Genomic DNA, 19227 nt, shown 5'->3' with positions numbered 1-19227 from the left:
TTTTGATTCCTTCTTTGTGTGCTTGATTTACTTGCCTAATGTTGGTACCCATTGGGTATTGTGTTAATCTTTGATTGAAGGACCGAAGGTGAATGTCATTGATAGTTAATATATGATTTGAAATTAAAATCACCTAGATTTAGAAATAAACTAGGACTTTAAGAGGAATTAATTATTGGTTACAAAACTTAATGGGTTTTAAAGTAATCAAATACATACGAAAGTAGGTTTGGTTATTTTAGAATACACTTTGATTTGCTTGAAAAAGATATCAAAGGAATTTAGAATCAATTTCCTTCAAACTCTATTTTTCCCTAAAAATTGGAATGCCCAAGACAAATCCCAATTAATTTATGCATAAACACCCAACTCTGGAATCACTTTTACCATAATTAGACTTTCGTTTAAATTACCCATTGTTAATTTTAGTTTAATTGCGAGCTAGAATTAGAATTTATTTGTTTGCTCTTTACCCATTTCAATTAGATTAATCAATTTACCTTGCTCATTTACATTTACCATTTATTCATTAATCATTAGCCCAAATAATCGCTTCATTCATAGTTTAGTAATCAAACAGCAAATCCTCGTGGGAACGATACTTGATTCATCACTTTATTACTTGAGACGACCCGTATACTTGCGGATAAGTCACAACAAGTTTTTGGCGCCGTTGCCGGGGATTTGATTTTTGCTTGATATTGAACGATTGTTTGTTTGGTTAATTTGGGCATTTTATTTTATTTCTTTTTACAATTTTACTTTGAGAATTTGTTTATTTTTGTTTTTCAGGTGGTTTATTTTATGAGAAGGACAAAAAGTGAAGAAATCAATTTATTCTTTGACCCAGAAATAGAGAAGACAGCAAAGGCTTTAAGAGCAGAATCTAAAAGGAGAAAAGCTGAAATTAAAGCTCAACAACAACAAGAAAGAGCACAAGAGCAAGAGCAATTACAAGAAGAAATGGCTGACAACAACAACAACAATAATAACAACCGCTCTGTGAAGGATCATGCCTATCCTAACATTGGAGATTTCATGCCAAGTATCACAAGACCAAGGGTAGAAGCTAATAATTTTGAATCAAACTCGCACTTTGTCAAATGGTACAACAAGCACAATTTGGAGGAAATCCAAGTGAAAGTCCACATGTGCATCTGGCACACTTTCTTGAGATCAGTGATATGTTGAAGATAAATGGAGTTTCTGATGATGCAATTCGACTCAGATTATTTCCTTTTCTCTCAAGGACCGAGCTAGAGAGTGGTTACATTCTTTGCCGGGTTCTATCACAACATGGGATGAACTTTCTCAAGCATTTTTGGCTCAATATTTTCCACCAAGCAAGACTAAGTCGAGGAATGAGTGACTTCTTTAAACCTAGAGATGATGAGAGCTTGTATGAAGCATGGGAGAGGTACAAGGATTTGCAAAGGAGATGTCCACATCATGGGATTCCTAAGTGGATGCTTGTTCAACACTTTTATAATGGAGTTTCACCAGCTATTAGGAGTACAATTGATGCATCTTCTGGAGGTGACCTTATGGAGAAATCTGAAGATGAAGCTTTTTCTGCTCTTGATAAAATTGCTTATAACAACTACCAATGGAGTTGTGAGAGGAATGAGATCAAGAAACCAGCTGGTATGTTCGAGCTTGATGCCATGAATATGATTAATGCTAAGTTTGATGCTTTGACAAAGAAGATGGACAAGTTAAGTATGAAAGTAGATTCTTCAAAGGAGGTTCCGTAATACACTAGAAATTGAGTCAGTAAATGTCAATTGTGCAAACAGATTTTTCTGCACTTAATCAAGATTTTTCAAGTGAGCAAGTGGATTATGTGGGGAACTACAATCAAAGACTGTGTGGTAACCCATTTTCTGCAACTTATGATCCAAAGATGGAGAAACCACCCAAATTTCTCTTGGGAGGTAGACAAGGGCAAAATCAGAATTTTCAAGAACCTTCCGGATATCAACAAAATCGAACTTTCAAGAGAATAGAGGTCCTCCTCCGGAATTTCTAAACCTCAAAATGTACTGCTCCACCTCTACCACAACAAGCACAACTAGACAAGACAACTAGATTGGAATCTATGATTGAAACTCTACTTGTGAGCCACCAAAGTCAACAAGAAATGATTTCTCAATTAGCATCTAAAGTGGATCAAATGGCAACACACAACAAGATATTAGATAATCAAATAGCTCAACAAGCTAGCTCTTCAAGTAACAAAGCATTTGGGAAGCTTCCTAGCCAACCAGAAAATTCAAGGAGCATTGCAAGGCTATTACATTGAGAAGTGGAAAAATATTGGAGAATGGGGATAAAAATATTGAAGAGAAAGTTGAAGAAAAGAAAAGCAGAAGGAGATGAACAAACTGAAGTTGAAGTTAGAATTGAAGTCGAGAAAGAAAATTCGTGGAAGAAAAAGGAAGTCAGGAGAGGGAGAGCAAAGAAGAGGAGCCTAAATATGGTGCACCTAAAGCCTACATACCACCTTTACCATTCCCACAAAGGTTTCAGAAAGCAAAATTGGATAAACAATTTGGGAAGTTTTTGGAGGTATTGAAGTCTTTGCATGTGACTATTCCTTTCACTGATTCCTTAGCACAAATGCCTTCATATGCCAAATTTTTGAAGGAGATTTTATCTAACAAGAAGAAATTGGAGGAATTTGAGATCGTAGCTCTCACGGAAGAAAGCAAAGGCCATTTTGCAAAATAAGCTTCCACCCAAACCGAAAGATCCCGGGAGTTTCTCCATACCATGTCACATTGGGGATATCAAGATAGATAAGGCTTTATGCAACCTTGGAGCCAGTGTTAGTCCGATGCCATTGTCTATCTATGAGAAAGTGAAGATTGGAGAAATGAAGCCTACTACCATATCACTACTGATTAGCAGATAGGTCTATTAAATTTCCAATTGGAGTAGTTGAGAATGTTCCTCTGAAAGTTGGGAAATTTTTCATACCAAAGGACTTTGTGGTATTGGAGATGGAGGAGGATGTACACATTCCTATTATTCTTGGTAGACCTTTCCTTGCATCACTGGAGCCGTGATTGATGTAAAAAATGGGAGGCTTACATTAGAAGTTGGGGAAGAGAAAGTTGAATTTAATTTGTTTCAAGCAATGAAAAAGAAAGATGATTCAAACTCATGCTTGAGAGTTGATGTGATAGATGAAGAGGTTAGAGAAGTGCTTAAAAGCAACATCCTAAAGATCCCTTAGAAGCTTGTTTGGTTCATAACATCAAAAAGGGGATGAGATTGAGGAAGCCGCAGAATATGCTACAATTTTGGAAGGAAATCCACCATTGCCTATGGTGATATTGAAAAGATTGGGAACTTGAAGCGAGAAACGACTTCATCATCAAAGTTTGAAAAAGGTGAAGCACCTAAGGTAGAGTTGAAACCTCTTCCAACAAATCTCAGGTATGCTTTTCTAGGGCAATATTCTACATATCCCGTGATTGTTAGTGCTAAATTGACTGATTGTGAGGTTGAAAATTATTGAGAGTTCTTAGGAAGCATAGAAGGATAATTGGTTATACCATTGATGATATTAAAGGAATACATCCTTCGTGTGCATGCATAGAATTTTGTTGGAAAATGACCATAAAGCCTCTCGAGAATCACAAAGGAGATTGAATCCAAACATGAAAGAGGTTGTGAAAAAGGAGATCTTGAAATTGCTTGATGCAGTATCATTTACCCTGCTTCGACAAAGAATTGGGTAAGTCCATTCATGTTGTACCTAAGAAAGGGGGCATCACGAATTAAAAATGAAAATGATGAACTAATACCTACAAGAATCAGAATCGGATGGAGAATGTGTATAGATTATAGGAAATTGAATAAGGCAACTAGAAAGGACCATTTTCCATTACCATTTATAGATCAAATGCTTGAGAGACTAGCTCATCATTCTTATTTTTGCTACTTGGATGGCTATTCAGGGTTCTTTCAGATCCCTATTCACCTGCATGATCAGATAAAACTACCTTCACATGTCCTTATGGTACCTTTGCATATCGAAGGATGCCATTTGGACTATGTAATGCCCCTGCTACATTTCAACGATGTATGATGTCCATATTTTCTGACATGATTGAGGGTATTATGGAAGTGTTCATGGATGATTTTTCTGTGTATGGTAAATCTTTTGATGAATGCTTATCTAACTTGTCTAAGGTTTTGCAGAGATGTGAAGAGTTCAATTTAGTTTTGAATTGGGAAAAGTGCCATTTTATGGTACAAGAAGGAATTGTTTTGGGCCATCTTGTGTCAAACAGGGGTATTGAGGTGGATAAATCAAAGGTAGAAGTTATTGAGAAAATGCCACCCCCAACATCTGTGAAGGGAGTGAGGAGTTTCTTGGGGCATGCTGGATTTTATAGGAGATTCATCAAGGATTTCTCTAAGATTTCTAAACCTCTTACCAATTTATTGAGTAAAGATGTGGAATTTAATTTTGATACTAATTGTATGAATGCTTTTTGCAGGATAAAGGAAGCTTTGATATCTGCTCCTATTATGCAGCCACCCGATTGGTCAATACCTTTTGAGTTAATGTGCGATGCTAGTGATTATGCCATTGGGGCTGTTTTGGGACAAAGGAAAGATAAGAAGGTGTATGCAATATACTATGCAAGTAGGACCTTAGATGATGCTCAAATAAATTACTCTACCACAGAGAAAGAGTTTTTGCAAGAGTATTTGCAGAGACAAATTCAGTCCTATCTTGTGGGGTCTAAGGTAATAGTGTACACAGATCATGCAGCTATCAAGTATCTCCTTCAGAAAAAAGAGGCTAAACCTAGATTGATAAGGTGGGTGTTACTCCTTCAAGAGTTTGACTTGGAAATTAAAGACAAGAAAGGAGTAGAAAATGTGGTAGCGGATCATCCGTCTAGATTAAGGCAAGAACAAGGAGACAACTGGGAAAAGAGCCCCAATAGATGATTATTTTCCGATGAGCAATTGTTAGCAATCATGAATGCAAAACCCCTTGGTATGAAGATTTTTTGAACTATCTAGTTTGTGGAATCCTTCCACTGATTTAACATGGCAAAGAAAAGAAGAAATTTCTTTTTGATGTGAAGGATTATGATTGGGAGGAACCATTTTTGTTCAAGAAATGTGGAGATGGGCTGATTAGAAGATGTTTAGCTGATGAGGAGATAGGGAATGTTATCAAAGATTGCCATTCTTCACTTTATGGGGGTCATATGAGTGTGACAAAGACTGCAGAAAAAGTTCTTCAAGCAGGGTTCTTTTGGCCACACATGTTTAAGGATGTGAGGAAGTTTATAAATGCATGTGATAGGTGTCAAAGGATGGGTAATATCTCAAAGAGAGATGAAATGCCCCTCCAAAATATATTGGAAGTGGAACTATTTGATGTGTGGGGCATTGATTTCATGGGACCCTTTCCATCATCCTTGGGACACAAATACATTTTAGTTGGAGTAGATTATGTGAGCAAATGGGTTGAAGCTATACCATCTCCAACTAATGATGTAAGAGTGGTGATTAAATTCCTTAAAAAGTTCATTTTTACAAGATTTGGAACTCCACGTGCCATTATAAGTGATGGAGGTTCTCATTTTTGCAACCATCAATTTGAAAGATTATTGCAAAAATATGGTGTGAAGCATAAGGTTGCAACACCCTACCATCCACAAACTAGTGGTCAAGTGGAGATTTCCAATAGAGAGCTGAAAAGAATTCTTGAGAAAACAGTGAATTGTTCGAGGAAAGATTGGTCACTAAAGTTAGATGATGCTCTTTGGGCCTATAGAACAGCCTTTAAAACCCCTATCGGAACTACCCCATTTAGATTGGTTTATGGAAAGGCTTGTCATTTACCTTTGGAGTTGGAGCATAGAGCATATTGGGCCATAAGGACACTGAACTTTGACTTAAAAACTGCAGGAAAAAAAAGAATGCTGCAACTAAATGAACTTGAGGAGCTTAGATTGGATGCTTATGAAAATGCCAAGCTTTACAAGGAAAGAACTAAGAGATGGCATGATAAGCATATTAGGAGGAAAGAATTTCAAGAAGGTGATGTTGTTCTTCTATACAACTCTAGGTTAAGGTTATTTCCAGGAAAATTGAAGTCAAGATGGTCAGGGCCCTACACTGTTATAAAAGTATACTCCTATGGAGTCGTTGAGATAAGCAATGAGACCTCGTGGACTTTCAAAGTTAATGGGCAGAGATTAAAACATTATATTATTGGAGAACCCACGCAAAAGTTTGTAGAGGTTTCATGGCTTGGTTCTCCAGTCAGGGATACTTAGGAGAATTGGAGTGGAAGGTCAAGCTTAAGACCTTAAACAAACGCTTCTTGGGAGGCAACCCAAGCGTATCCTGTTATAGTTCATTAATTTTCCATTTCATTTTCATTTTAGTTTTCACCTCATTAAACTCAAAAGTGACATTTGCTTATCTTTTGTAGGTCATTCATGAAGATTGGGCAAGTTTACACTTGTTGCAAAAACAAAGAATTAAAGGGAAGCAAGTATAAGCAACATTCTGCACTTTATGCAAGACTGTGAACAAGAACACCTTTAAACTTGTGCTAAATTGCTCAAATTGCAGTCTACTTGATAGCATATGTTTGATTTTGTGTTTTGTGTAAATTCTGTGAAATGCAACTTGAATGAGGATCAATTTTGATATTTAGGACTGATGAGGACTTTATTGAAGTGCAAAAATAATGTTTGTTAAGTTTCACCTTTTAGTGTATATATAATTTTGTAGTCTGATAGGAATTTGCATGCTTTTGTTTAGAATTGCTGCTAATTTTTTGCAATCTGCAGATTTTTGCTACTGTTCATGCTACTGTTCATGCTGCTAAAAAGGTCAATTTCTACATTTTTTCTGCAATTCTTGGTTGATTGGAACTTGTCTGAAATGCTGCTGAAAATATGCTTTTGGTGTAAGTTTAGAAAGGAGACCATTTCATTTAAATGTGCAAAAAGGATAGTCACAATGGATGCTTAAAATGAACAATGATTGCAAAAAGCTAAATGAACATGTGCTATGCTTACTAAGTTTATGAGAGAGATGAACTTAAATCCATCAATTTTATGGTGTTTGTGTGTATTTGGTAATTGCTGAGGGTTACAATAGCATTCCATAGCTTTTGGACTGATTTTGGTAAGCAAAACCACAATTTTGCCCAAAACCTGCCGAAACTTGCTGATGACATTGCTTGTCAAGCAAAGTCTTAAGCAAATTTCACGAACCTTATGCCTAACCCTAAGCATGGCCCAAAATACCACATGTCTACCCCACATTTTAAAAGGCCCAGCATTTCCGCCAATTTTCCAAAAACCTCGCCAACACTCCCGATAAACCTCGTCGACTTCCTTCCTCACGCCATTTTTTCCGGCAATTTTTACAGGAAGCCGAAAGGTTTCCTCCTTTTCATTAAAATGGTAAGAACCAAAATGTGGTCCTCTCACAAACCTAAACTCACTGGACTTCGACATTCTGTCAAATCTAAAATGGGTACTCCATCCTCATTACCCATTAACCCCAGCCCCAGTCCGCCACTACCTCAGTCCCCACCACCACAAACGCCGCCATTACCACAATCACCACCACCTCAGTCACCGCCCCCGCCCCCACGCCCAAAACCACCTCTCATTCCGCCGACTCCCCTCTCGCCGCCATCCGAGCCGCCAAATGAAACACCACCCCGACACCCATTCCCGTAACTCAGTGCCTACCCAAACAAAAACAAAAGGCAAAACAAAAGGGCCGCAGTAGACTCAAAGAAACCCCTGCGGAAAACGAAACGAGTACCCTCTGTCCCTTTCGACTTAAACTCTCCACCTCACCCTTCGAACCGCTTAGCAAAAGGACCAGTGTCTTCCTCGCAAACCCCAAAGACTGGTCCAAACACCAGTAACCCAGTCTCCCTTACACTCTCCAGCACCTGCGTCATCTGCAGATACTATTGAGGAGGTAATTTCTCCATTACCTTGGGCTTTTAGGGATATGGATATGAAAAAGGCCTATGAGAAATTACTTTCTAAAACTATTTTGGCAAACAAGTATATGGATGAGCAGATTTTGAAAGAATTAGGCATTTATGATTCTGTATTTGCCTATTTGGATGTTGTTAGCTGGACTGATTTCGCTAAAATTAGGGAACCAGTGTACAAGGATCTAACCCTCGAATTTTTGAGTTCCCTAAGGTTGAGTTTCAAACCAACAGTGCCTGAACATAAAGATATGATATATTTTCGATGTGCTGGAATTGATAGGGAGTTAGACATGGGTGCTATGAATGCAATTTTTGGTTTTCAGGATTCGGGGTATAAAAACATTGAGTGGCAGCAAACTGTTTATGACCCTGTTCAATTCTGGAAGGATATTGCACCTTTTGGAGGTTATTATAGACAGAGGACTGCAAAAGCCTCTAGGATAGTTGACCATGTATTGAAATACCTCCATAGGTTCATTACTTACACTGTTTTAGGAAGGGGACACAAAGAATGATTGTGGGTGCCGGGATTTGTTTCTATTGTGGTGCATGAAGGAGAGAAAACAAGTAAGTACACCCATTTCATAGCTACTCATTGGCACCAAATTGTCACCAAGCATACTAAAGGTAGTATTGTTTTGGGGGTATATAATCGCCATAGCAAAATCATTTAGCTTTGATGCTCGTCTATATAAATTGCTGCCGCTGGGGGAATCATACATAGACAAAGACACCATGTTGTCGCATATGGATGTTTGTGAGAAAATAGGCCACACATATGCTCACATAAAGACTCTGATACCTCGCCATCAAAACCCCACCACTTTTGCAAATCACTGAACCACAACCAACCTCTACCCCACACTTCTCACAGACATGTTATCCATCTTAAAATCCTTGGAATCCAGGATAACAAATTTCACTGCCCAACCATCCGCTTCCTCACCGATACCACGTAAATTCTTGCTTCCTTGAAAAACTTAGAAATCAAAATTGAAGCCATGGGTCAAGAGCAGTTAACCAAAAGAAGAAGCTAGAAAAGAAACTTAAAAAGAGATTTTTATCTCTTAAAAGAAATGTACAACATCAACTTCAAATGCTGGAGCTTTACAACAACCGCCCAATCCTACAACAATTTATGTCATTGGGGCCAAGCCATGTTTCAAGAAATGAAAGACTTAACAAAAACTTGGAAACCGCCTCAAGCTTGGATCACAATGAACCAACCGCAGAACTCAAGGCACTCGATGCAAAGAACAAAGGCTTGATAGCGTAACTTGATCAAGAGTGCAGCTTTTAATTTTTGTTTTTAAGTTTATTTTGTAATCTGTTTATTTTAGCTTTCAAACTTTGGTAATGGTTGTAATACTTTGGTACTTAGTTTTTATTATTATCTCTGCACTTCTTTCCTTTAGTTTACTTTATTTTATTTTATCTTCTGATATGGACATAAACACTCTGTGAATGTTTCTTAGTTTAATTTTTGATTTAACTGTTCCATTTTATTTCTTTACACTTTTTCATTTTCTTGACCATTATTTTTGCACTTTATCTTTTCTTCAATCCTAATTTTGTTGACATTGATGAGTTGCACAATTTTCTTTGAGCCGCAACTGTTCCACATCAGTTGGAGGTAACAGCTTACCTTTTACAATTTATGCTTATGGTATGTTGCCAATGCTTATGCTTTCGCTTTACCCTACGCAACAGGTTAAGCAACATCTTAAGCAGTGTAAATTCATACATTTGGGATACCTTTTCACATTTTTCTCTCTAAAGCTTCATTGTTAATATCATTTTGAGCTAATTTTGAAATACTTGAGCTTATATTGATTTAATCCCCAATTGTATATATTTCATTAATTGATTAGTTCACACAATTTTGCCCATCTTTGCATTCATTTTAGACATTGAGGACAATGTTTCATTTGAGTTTGGGGGTGAGGGCAAAATTTTTGCAAAATTTTTAAAATTTTCTTTTATTCATTTATTGCATTTCATTCATTCATATATAGATAATCCATACACTTATACATAAACCACACACATGTCGATACCCATACACGTACATTTGCACATAGTTTTCATATAGATTACACTTAGTTTTAATTTGATTTGTGCACTCATTTTAGGATCATGCATATCAAAAAAAAATAATTTTTTTTACCTTGTCCTTAGAGGATTGAGAATTGCTTTGAAGAGCAATTAAGCTTACTTTTAGAAGGGTTTGATGGATTGAAAGTTCTAGATAGGTGCAAAGTTACTAGATTCTTGCTTTAGTTTATATCTTCTTAGCCAAGGGCCACCCAATCAATTGCATTGACTTTGAGTGCCTAGAGAAAACTCTAAGGTGAGAAGTAGCTAATTGATGTCTCACCAATCCTAGAACAATCTTCCTAAACCTTTCAAGGCGAAATCATAGCATACACTTGAAAAAGATATGATCTAGGCATTCTTTGAATTTTAAATCCATATTTTAGCCTTAGCCAACCTCACTTAAAAATTTCCCTTTGGAACCAATTTGAGCCTACATTTATCCCTCTTATTCCTTTAGAACCCACATTAATGCCTAGCCATAACCCAAACACTTACCTACCCTCCATGAGAATAATTCTTTGAGTGATAGATACACTTAAAAAAATATATAAAAATAAAAAAAATAAATAACAATTAGTTGGGAGAAGTGGCTAAAGTAAAAAGGCTAGCAAATTCAATTATGGTATGTAAAGTAATTCACCACTCAAGTATACAAAGAAATGAGTTTGGGGGTGAATTGAAAGGGACAATTGTAATTCAAAGTCAATGTTATTTATGTAGTCCCTCTAAAAGCTTCAAAATTATATGCTAGTATTGGTGAATAGTTGTAAAGTTCCTTCTCCAAATTGATTCAAAAAAAAAAAAAAAAATTGTGTGTCTTGATCTTTTAATAATTTGATTATTCTCATATTTTGTTACCCTTATCCCTTTCTTGTTAGCCACATTATCACCCCCTTAGCCCCATTACAACTGTTGAAAGTCCTTTTGATCTTTTGATGGTGTTTTGCTACATTAGTGGAGATTGGAATAGGAGAATTGCCTATGGGATTGTGATATCATTAATCCATTCATTTACTTCCATCATTATTTGAGACACTTTAGCTTATGGATTACCCTATAGTCTATTTAGGCATGATTATTCTTTGTGATTGATTGGTTTGGGTTTAATGATATGGATAATTGACCCAAGGCTAAGCGGTGATAACTTTGGTAAGGATTGAATTCTTTGCATCTTGAAAGTGGGTATATGGTTTGTTGGTGGCCAAAGGTAAGCTTGAGAGTTTGGATAAGTAATTTTCATAAATTTAAGGTAAGGTACCCCAAATTGTTTTAATTGTTTTAATTTGCTTGAGGACAAGCAAAGGTTTAAGTTTGGGGGAATTTGTTACACTCATTTCATATAGGCATTTTAGGGTAGTTTTGCATCCATTTTGCCCTTATATTTTAGTATATTTTATGTTTTTAGCTTTATTTTAGTTTATTTGTTAATTTTAGATACTTTATATTTGATTTTTGTAATTTTGTTGTTTTTATTAGGATTTTGTGGCAAATCGAGGATCAATGAGTGCATTAGGAAGTGATTTGAAGAAATTTGGGATTCTTTAAGCATGGAGGAAAGTTGAAGAAATCAAGCCTTGAAAGAGCAAACCAGCCGAAATTTGCTTGAGACCTTGCTTAAGGTCATGCTCGTGGTAAAGCGGCAATGCTTAAGGTGCAACACAAGTCAAGCATGAGCAGAAAAGTCCATTTTACTATAAATCGCCGAGATTTCTTGAAGGTCCGCTTAACCTTAAGGCATAAAGCACTCAGAGGCTAAATTTGCTAAAAAGCTGCTTAGGGTTAAGCCGAACCCTAAGCAGAATGCCCAGAACGTGAATAGTGCTGCTGACTTGGATAATTTTACACCTCATTTTCTATCCACTCCTTGTCTTTTATTTACTTTTAGGGTAACTTTTAGGGACCATATAAATTCATCATTTCCTTATTTTTGCCATAAGAGGAAGGGGAGGAAAAACAAAAAGGAAAGAAAATTTAATAGAAAGAAGAAGAGGCGCCATTTTCTCTTGGAAGAGGAGTCACAGACGAGTTTTTGAGCTCAGAAACCAGAGACCTTGGTTCTTCCACCTGGGTTTTCCTATTTCAGTCCTTTTATCATGTTTTTCTTTATTCTTCCATCTATATTTCTTGTAAATACCATCATGAGTGAGTAATTTCTTTAGATTTCAGAGTTGGGAAATATGTTTTAGATTAATTTGTGGATTTGGATTGGGTATTTCCTTATTTTATATGAATATGAGTTTTGATTCCTTCCTTGTGTGCTTGATTTACTTGCCTAATGTTGGTACCCATTGGGTATTGTGTTAATCTTTGATTGAAGGACCAAAGGTGAAGGTCATTGATAGTTAATCAAGGATTGGAACTTAAAATCACCTAGATTTAGAAATAAACTAGGACTTTAAGAGGAATTAATTATTGGTTACAAAACTTAATGGGTTTTAAAGTAATCAAATACATACGAAAGTAGGTTTGGTTATTTTAGAATACACTTTGATTTGCTTGAAAAAGATATCAAAGGAATTTAGAATCAATTTCCTTCAAACTCTATTTTTCCCTAAAAATTGGAATGCCCAAGACAAATCCCAATTAATTTATGCATAAACCCCCAACTCTGGAATCACTTTTACCATAATTAGACTTTCGTTTAAATTACCCATTGTTAATTTTAGTTTAATTGCGAGCTAGAATTAGAATTTATTTGTTTGCTCTTTATCCATTTCAATTAGATTAATCAATTTACCTTGCTCATTTACATTTACCATTTATTCATTAATCATTAGCCCAAATAATCGCTTCATTCATAGTTTAGTAATCAAACAGCAAATCCTCGTGGGAACGATACTTGATTCATCACTTTATTACTTGAGACGACCCGTATACTTGCGGATAAGTCACAACATACTGCAATCTGTAGTCCCTAATTGGTATACCGATTGATCCATACTATATATGTAAGTCTAGGTATACTCTGGGCAAATTAATATTATTAAGTATTTATTAATATTTTCATGTTACTTATGATGGGAAACACAAGTCCCCCATGCATATTCATGTCATTTTTATGTTCAACACTTCATTTTAATCAACTTTATATCATATAACAAGTCATTTTATGAACCTTTCTCAAGGTCCAGATTTGATGTCTTAACTTCACCTGACAAATTAATCAAGATGTGGCCACTGTTTGGCCATACATCCTTCATGGGAATTGTTCTTCTATGTCTTGTCTTTGTTTTCCTTTTTGATTCATGTCATTTGAAGTTTTAGAACTCAAGTTATGTTCAAATAACCGCAACTGGTTCATGGTCTCATTTTGGGTCTAGATTCAGGTAAATTCTAGAGCAAATCTAATTAATTGAATATGTTACAACAACTTTTAAGCCTAATGTTCTTCATAGAAGTTGTTACCCTATGTCTTATGATTACTCAAAATTTTGAATTACAATTTTTTCAGGTCTCGTAGAATTAATCTTAGCAAATTAACTGGCCTGGACTTAGGTACCCTGTGTCTACAGGATTCCAGGTTCAGGTTAGTGGCTTTGACTCCCATTTTAGGGTTCTTACACTCAACTTTTGAGAACAAATTCTAAATCAAAGTTGAAGCCCTATCTCTTAGGTTTCCATAACAGTTTGGCTCATCCCATTTGGGATTTTTTAGTTAAATTTATGGTATGAGTTCTGATCTGGGGTCAAGTGGTGATTGAGGCAAATTCCAAGATTTGGTGTACTAACTTGTTCTAGCAATTTAGCCTAGTTCCCTTGGCTTCTGGGTTCTGGTCAAAACATCAATATTGTAGATCTATGTCTTATAAAAATTGTGACACTAGTTTCATTGCTTTTTCAATTTTGTACACCAAGTTATGGCCTTTTTGCCAAAACTGGTTGGGTAAGCCTATGTCCAACAAATTATGGGCAAATTGGTTCTGGTCAGTTTCGTTGATCTAACTTGTGCTAACAATTTGACTTGGTTAGAGGCAGATTTGGGTTCTGTGTTCTTCATGAAAAATGGGCTCCTATGTTTACCCTTTCCAATGGTTCAAGAATCAGGTCATTCTGACCTTCCTAGTGTGAGTTATGGCCATTTGAATATTTACTGTTCACTTGGTCATTTTTCCAGGTCCAGATTAGGCTTACCCGGATTCAAGCCAATTTAGGCTAAGTTAGGGATAGTTTTTGGGCATGGTTTCTTCATGAAAAATGAGGCATTTTGACTCTGGTTTCATCTCCAATTGGCCTCATGCCAATTGGTGCAACACAATTCAAGTTATGGTTGTCTAAGCATGCTGGACTCCTTAGTCTAAAAATCCTGCATGAAAACACACTCCCAATTTTCACTTTCCACCAAACTCCCCAAACTTCAATTGCATTCATGGCACTTCAAATAGTCAACAAATAGCCTCAATAACATCAATTTCAAGCTACAAACAAAATTCCCAAATTGAGATCAAAACCCTAACTTCCATGTTCATTTTTCATGCAACTCATACCAAACTCATACTAGATTAACATATCTATCATATATGGTTATCAACAACACCCATACACAATTTAATTCAATCAAAATTCATCAAATCCTAAACACCCTCATGGCTACAGAAAATTAGGGTTTCAAATTCCTTATCTTTTTCTTTCAATTTCATGCAATACTAACTCATTTCCACATGCTTACAACAAGTAGAGAAGGGAGGTAAGGAAATTCTTGCACTAACCTCTTTTAGGTGAAATCCCTAAGCTTGCTAACTTCAAATTCTTCTCTTCTTTTTTCTCCCAAACTCTACATCAAGGTTTAGTGACAAGTTTTAATGAAGGTAACTATGGAAAATTTGGTGAGATTAACTTGGAAATGGAGCCTGTGTGAGCAGGAATGGTGGTTTCTCTCAAATGGGTTTCGGCTGGCTGGTTCAAGAAGGAGATGGCAGATTTTCTTTTAACTTTTCTCTCATTTTATTTCTTTTAAAATTGGTTTATGATTGCTTGTTGCAATTTAATTGGTTGAGAGCCTTTTAATTACATCATGCTTACTCAAGCATGATGTAATAATTGAGCTTTTCTTTTATTTTTCTTTTTCTTTATTTTCTACTCATTTTTAATTAAATTTTTAGTAATATTTATTCACATTTTATGTCATATAATTTATTTACTTAATTGGACAAGTTGGTCGAAAATCATCTCTGAAGGTGAAATGACCAAAATGCCCTTTGTTTAGCTTATCGGGTTAAAATTGTCTGTATCGATTTATAAAATTTTCCCAACATTTTCTTGATATTCTATTGCCATCGAAACCTCAATAACTCTCATTTGGAGTTCCAAAAATCATTTCACAGGGTTTTCCCACGGGTATAAGGTCGACAACTGTCTTCACAGTCACTTCCCATTAGGTCACCCATCGCTGGAGCTCCAGCTCATTTAACCTTTCTCCATTTCATTTCTTAAATTTTTCTTATCATTATTTAAGTTATTTATGACTTATCACTCTAGTTTAAATATAGTTCCAGACATTCTGACTGTTCGGATAGACATTTTGACTGTTCGGACAGACATTGGTCACCGGAACAGTAGAATGTACGAACTACCTAAAGTGAGGGCGTTCCATTAAATATTTTTTTTGGTGTACTGTCACCTTAATGGGCTGCAAATTATTGCCTTAAAAATATTAGAGTAGTGGATTATTACCTTTAAGGTAGGACATTCTAATGCTTTGATGTGGTAGACTTTTGCCATTGTTAAGTGGCTTGTCTAATGCTTTGATTGTGAACTTATGCCTTATGTGGCTTGTTGACACCTCTTTCGGTGGACTTATGCCTTAGATGGCTTGTCAATGACTTTATGGTAGACTTATGCCTTTGGGTGGCTTTTTAATGCCTTTATAGAAGACTTCTGCCTTGAATGGCTTATCAATGCCTCTTTGGGTGGACTTACGCCTTAGGTGGCTTTATCTATGCCCCTTGAGTGGATTTATGCCTTAGGTTGGTTGTCAATGCCACTTAGTAGACTTATGCCTTAGATAGCTTTGTTTACGCCCATCAAGTAGACTTATACCTTAAATGGCTTGTCGATGCCTTTATAGTGGACTTACTCCTTTTAGTGGGCAGTTTACGCCACTTGGCAGACTTATGCCTTAAATGGCTTTATCTATACCCCTTGGTTAAACTTATGCCTTGAATGGCTTATTGATGCCTCTTTGGGCAAACTTATGCCTTTGGGTGACTTGTCAATACCTTTATGGCGTACTTTTTCCTTGAATGGCTTGTCAATGCCTCTGTGGGTGGACTTATGCCTTGGGTGGCTTGTTGATGCCTCTTTAGGTAGAATTGTGCCTTCGGTGGGTTGTCTATACCCCTTGGGTAGACTTATACCTTGAATGGCTTGTCGATGCCTCTTTAGGCAAACTTATGCCTTAGATGGCTTATCGACACCTTTATGGCAGACTTATGCCTTTAGGTGGCTTGTTAACACCTTTATAGTGGACTTATTCCTTCAATGGCTGGTCAATGCCTCTTTGGATGGACTTATGTCTTGGGTGGCTTGTTAACGCTTCTCTAAGCAGACTTATCCCTTAGGTGAGCTATCTACACTCTTTGGGTGGACTTATGTTTTAAATGGCTTATCGACTCCTCTTTAGGAGGACTTATGCCTTTATGTGGCTTATCAATGCCTCTTTGGGTGGACTTATGCCTTGGATGTGTTGCCTATGCCTCTTAGCAAACTTATGCCTTAGATGGCTTTGTCTACGCCCCTTAGGTGGACTTATACCTTGAACGACTTGCTAATGCCTCTTTGGGCAGACTTATGCCTTTGGGTGGCTTGTCAATGCCTTTATGGTGGACTTATGCTTGAAATAACTTGTCAATGCTCCTTTAGGTGGACTTATACCTTAGGTGGCCTGTCCGTGCACCTTGGGCAGACTTATGTCTTAAATGTTTTACCGATGTATCTTTGGAAGGACTTATGCCTAGTTTCCTTACAGGAAAATAAATGCCTTAATTCTTTGCCGCTGTTGGCTCTTTGGTGGGCATTGTGGCCCTTAGAGATTTTTTTGCAAAAATATTACTTGTGCAAACTTTATTGCAAATAATAATTAATCTAATACATCAAGAGTGTATTTCACTTTAACCAACAATAAAAGGTGTTGCAAGGGCGATCTCCAGGTAATTCTCACTGAAGTGGAAAGTGAGGAGTCACCAATTTAATTTTGAGGAAAAATTAAAGAAAACCTTTTATTCTGGAATTTGAAAAACAATGTTTATATGTTTACCTCTTCTATTACAGGGATCCAAGGTTTGGGATATGTATACATGTGGGAAAAGTGTTACCACTCCAAATCATTCCTCAATAGGGTAGGTAGATTTAACAATGTGCTCACAATGACTTAATGCCAATAATTTTAATATAGTTAAAATTATGATATTGGTTCCTTATATTTGATGTGAAGTAAAGAAAGTACATAAATGTAAGGTGATGTTTGGTATTCGCAAGTATACAGGCTATATCAAGTAATAAAATGATAAGTCAAGTATCATTCCCACGAGGATTTGCGTTTGATTATCAAACTATAAATGAAGCACTTATTTGGGCTAATGATAATGGAAATAAATTGTAAATGCAAAAAAGCTTGGCAAAATTGTTTAATCTAAAAAAAAATAAGTAAGGAGCAAAGCAAATAAATTCCTAACCTGGATGAAATTAAACTAAATTAATAACAAGTGATTAAAATTAAAGGCTAATTAATAGCAAAAATGATTCCAGAGTTGAGGTTTATGCATAAATTAATTGGGATTTATCTTAGTTCATCCAATTTTAAGAGAAAATAGAGTTTGAAGGTAATTGATTCTAAAGTCTTTTGATATCTTTTTCAAGCAAACCAAAGAATATTTTAAGAAAACTAAATCTACTTTCGTACGATATTTGATTCACTTAAAACCCATTAAGTTTTGTAACTAATCAATGAATCCTCTTAAATTCCTAGTTTATTTCTAAATCTAGGTGATTTTAAGTTCTAATCCTTAATTATCTACCAATAATTCTCATTTTTTGGTCCTTCAATCAAAGATTAAGACAATACTCAATGGGTACCAATATTAGACAAGTAAAATAGGTACACAAGAAAAGAATCAAAACTTATATTTATATAAAATCTAGAATAAACAAATCCAAATCCATAAATTAATCTAAAACATATTTCCCAACTTTGAAATCTAAATATTCTACTCACTAATGTTGATATTTACAAGAGTAAAAGATGAAAAACTAAAGAAAAACATGATAAGGGACTTAAAAAAAAAAAAAAAAAAAAAAAAAAACTCAGGTAGAAGAACCCAAAATCTAAGAATTCTAGAGTTTCCAAAAATGGCAGCAGCAACTCCTTTGTCCAGGATTAATGGTGTTTCTCCTTTCTTTTTATTTTTGTGATTTTCTTTCCTTTTTGCTTCTTAGGGTAAAAACTAGAAAATGATGCTTTTATATGGTCTCAAAAGTTGCCCTATAGGAGATGAGGCATAAAAATTTTCAGGTCAGCAAAGTTTTTTACGTTTTAGGTTGCTTGCTGATGATGATGCTCACCCTAAGCAACATCTTAAGCAAATTCTAGGTTCTGCATGGCTTGTTTGCATAGGGTAAGCAATACCTTCAGTAAATTTTGGTAGGTTTTGTGTAGAAATAAGTTTTTCGCTTATGCTTGACTTCTAGCTTAACCCGAGCCACACCTTAAGCACTGTGACATACCCTATGCAAGATCTCAAGCAGGACCCCAAGCAAATCTCAGTAAGTTTGGTATTGAAAACTTTGAATATGCTGGAATTAAGCTACGCTTGACTTGCGATTTGCCTTAGGTCATAGGCCAAGCACTGTGACATACCACAAGCAACATCTTAAGCAAATCTTGACAAACTTAATTTTTCAAAGCTTGATTTCTTCAACTCTTTTCCATACTTAAACGCTTCAAACTTTTTTAAATCATCTCCTAATGTATCATTGACATTCAATTTACCATAAAACCTATTAGAAACATCAAAATTAGAAAAATAAAATATCAATTAACTAAAATTAATAAATAAGCTAAAACAAAGCTAAAAATATAAAATATAGTTAAATATAAGGGTAAAATGGATGCAATACTACCCTAA

At 35.8% G+C, this 19227-nt stretch overlaps 1 non-coding gene across 1 annotated transcript; it reads right to left on the bottom strand.

Moving 5' to 3' along the window:
- Window positions 1-1346: 1346 nt before the first annotated feature.
- Window positions 1347-1456, bottom strand: LOC131182571 (small nucleolar RNA R71). The gene has a single exon (XR_009150835.1). It is a non-coding gene; the product is annotated as a small nucleolar RNA R71 (small nucleolar RNA).
- Window positions 1457-19227: the final 17771 nt, after the last annotated feature.

Source organism: Hevea brasiliensis, chromosome 8, assembly GCF_030052815.1.
Source record: "Hevea brasiliensis isolate MT/VB/25A 57/8 chromosome 8, ASM3005281v1, whole genome shotgun sequence".
NCBI classification, from domain to species: domain Eukaryota; kingdom Viridiplantae; phylum Streptophyta; class Magnoliopsida; order Malpighiales; family Euphorbiaceae; genus Hevea; species Hevea brasiliensis.
The sequence above is the reverse complement of the archived record's forward strand: the minus strand, read 5'-3'. Positions and strand labels throughout refer to the sequence as shown.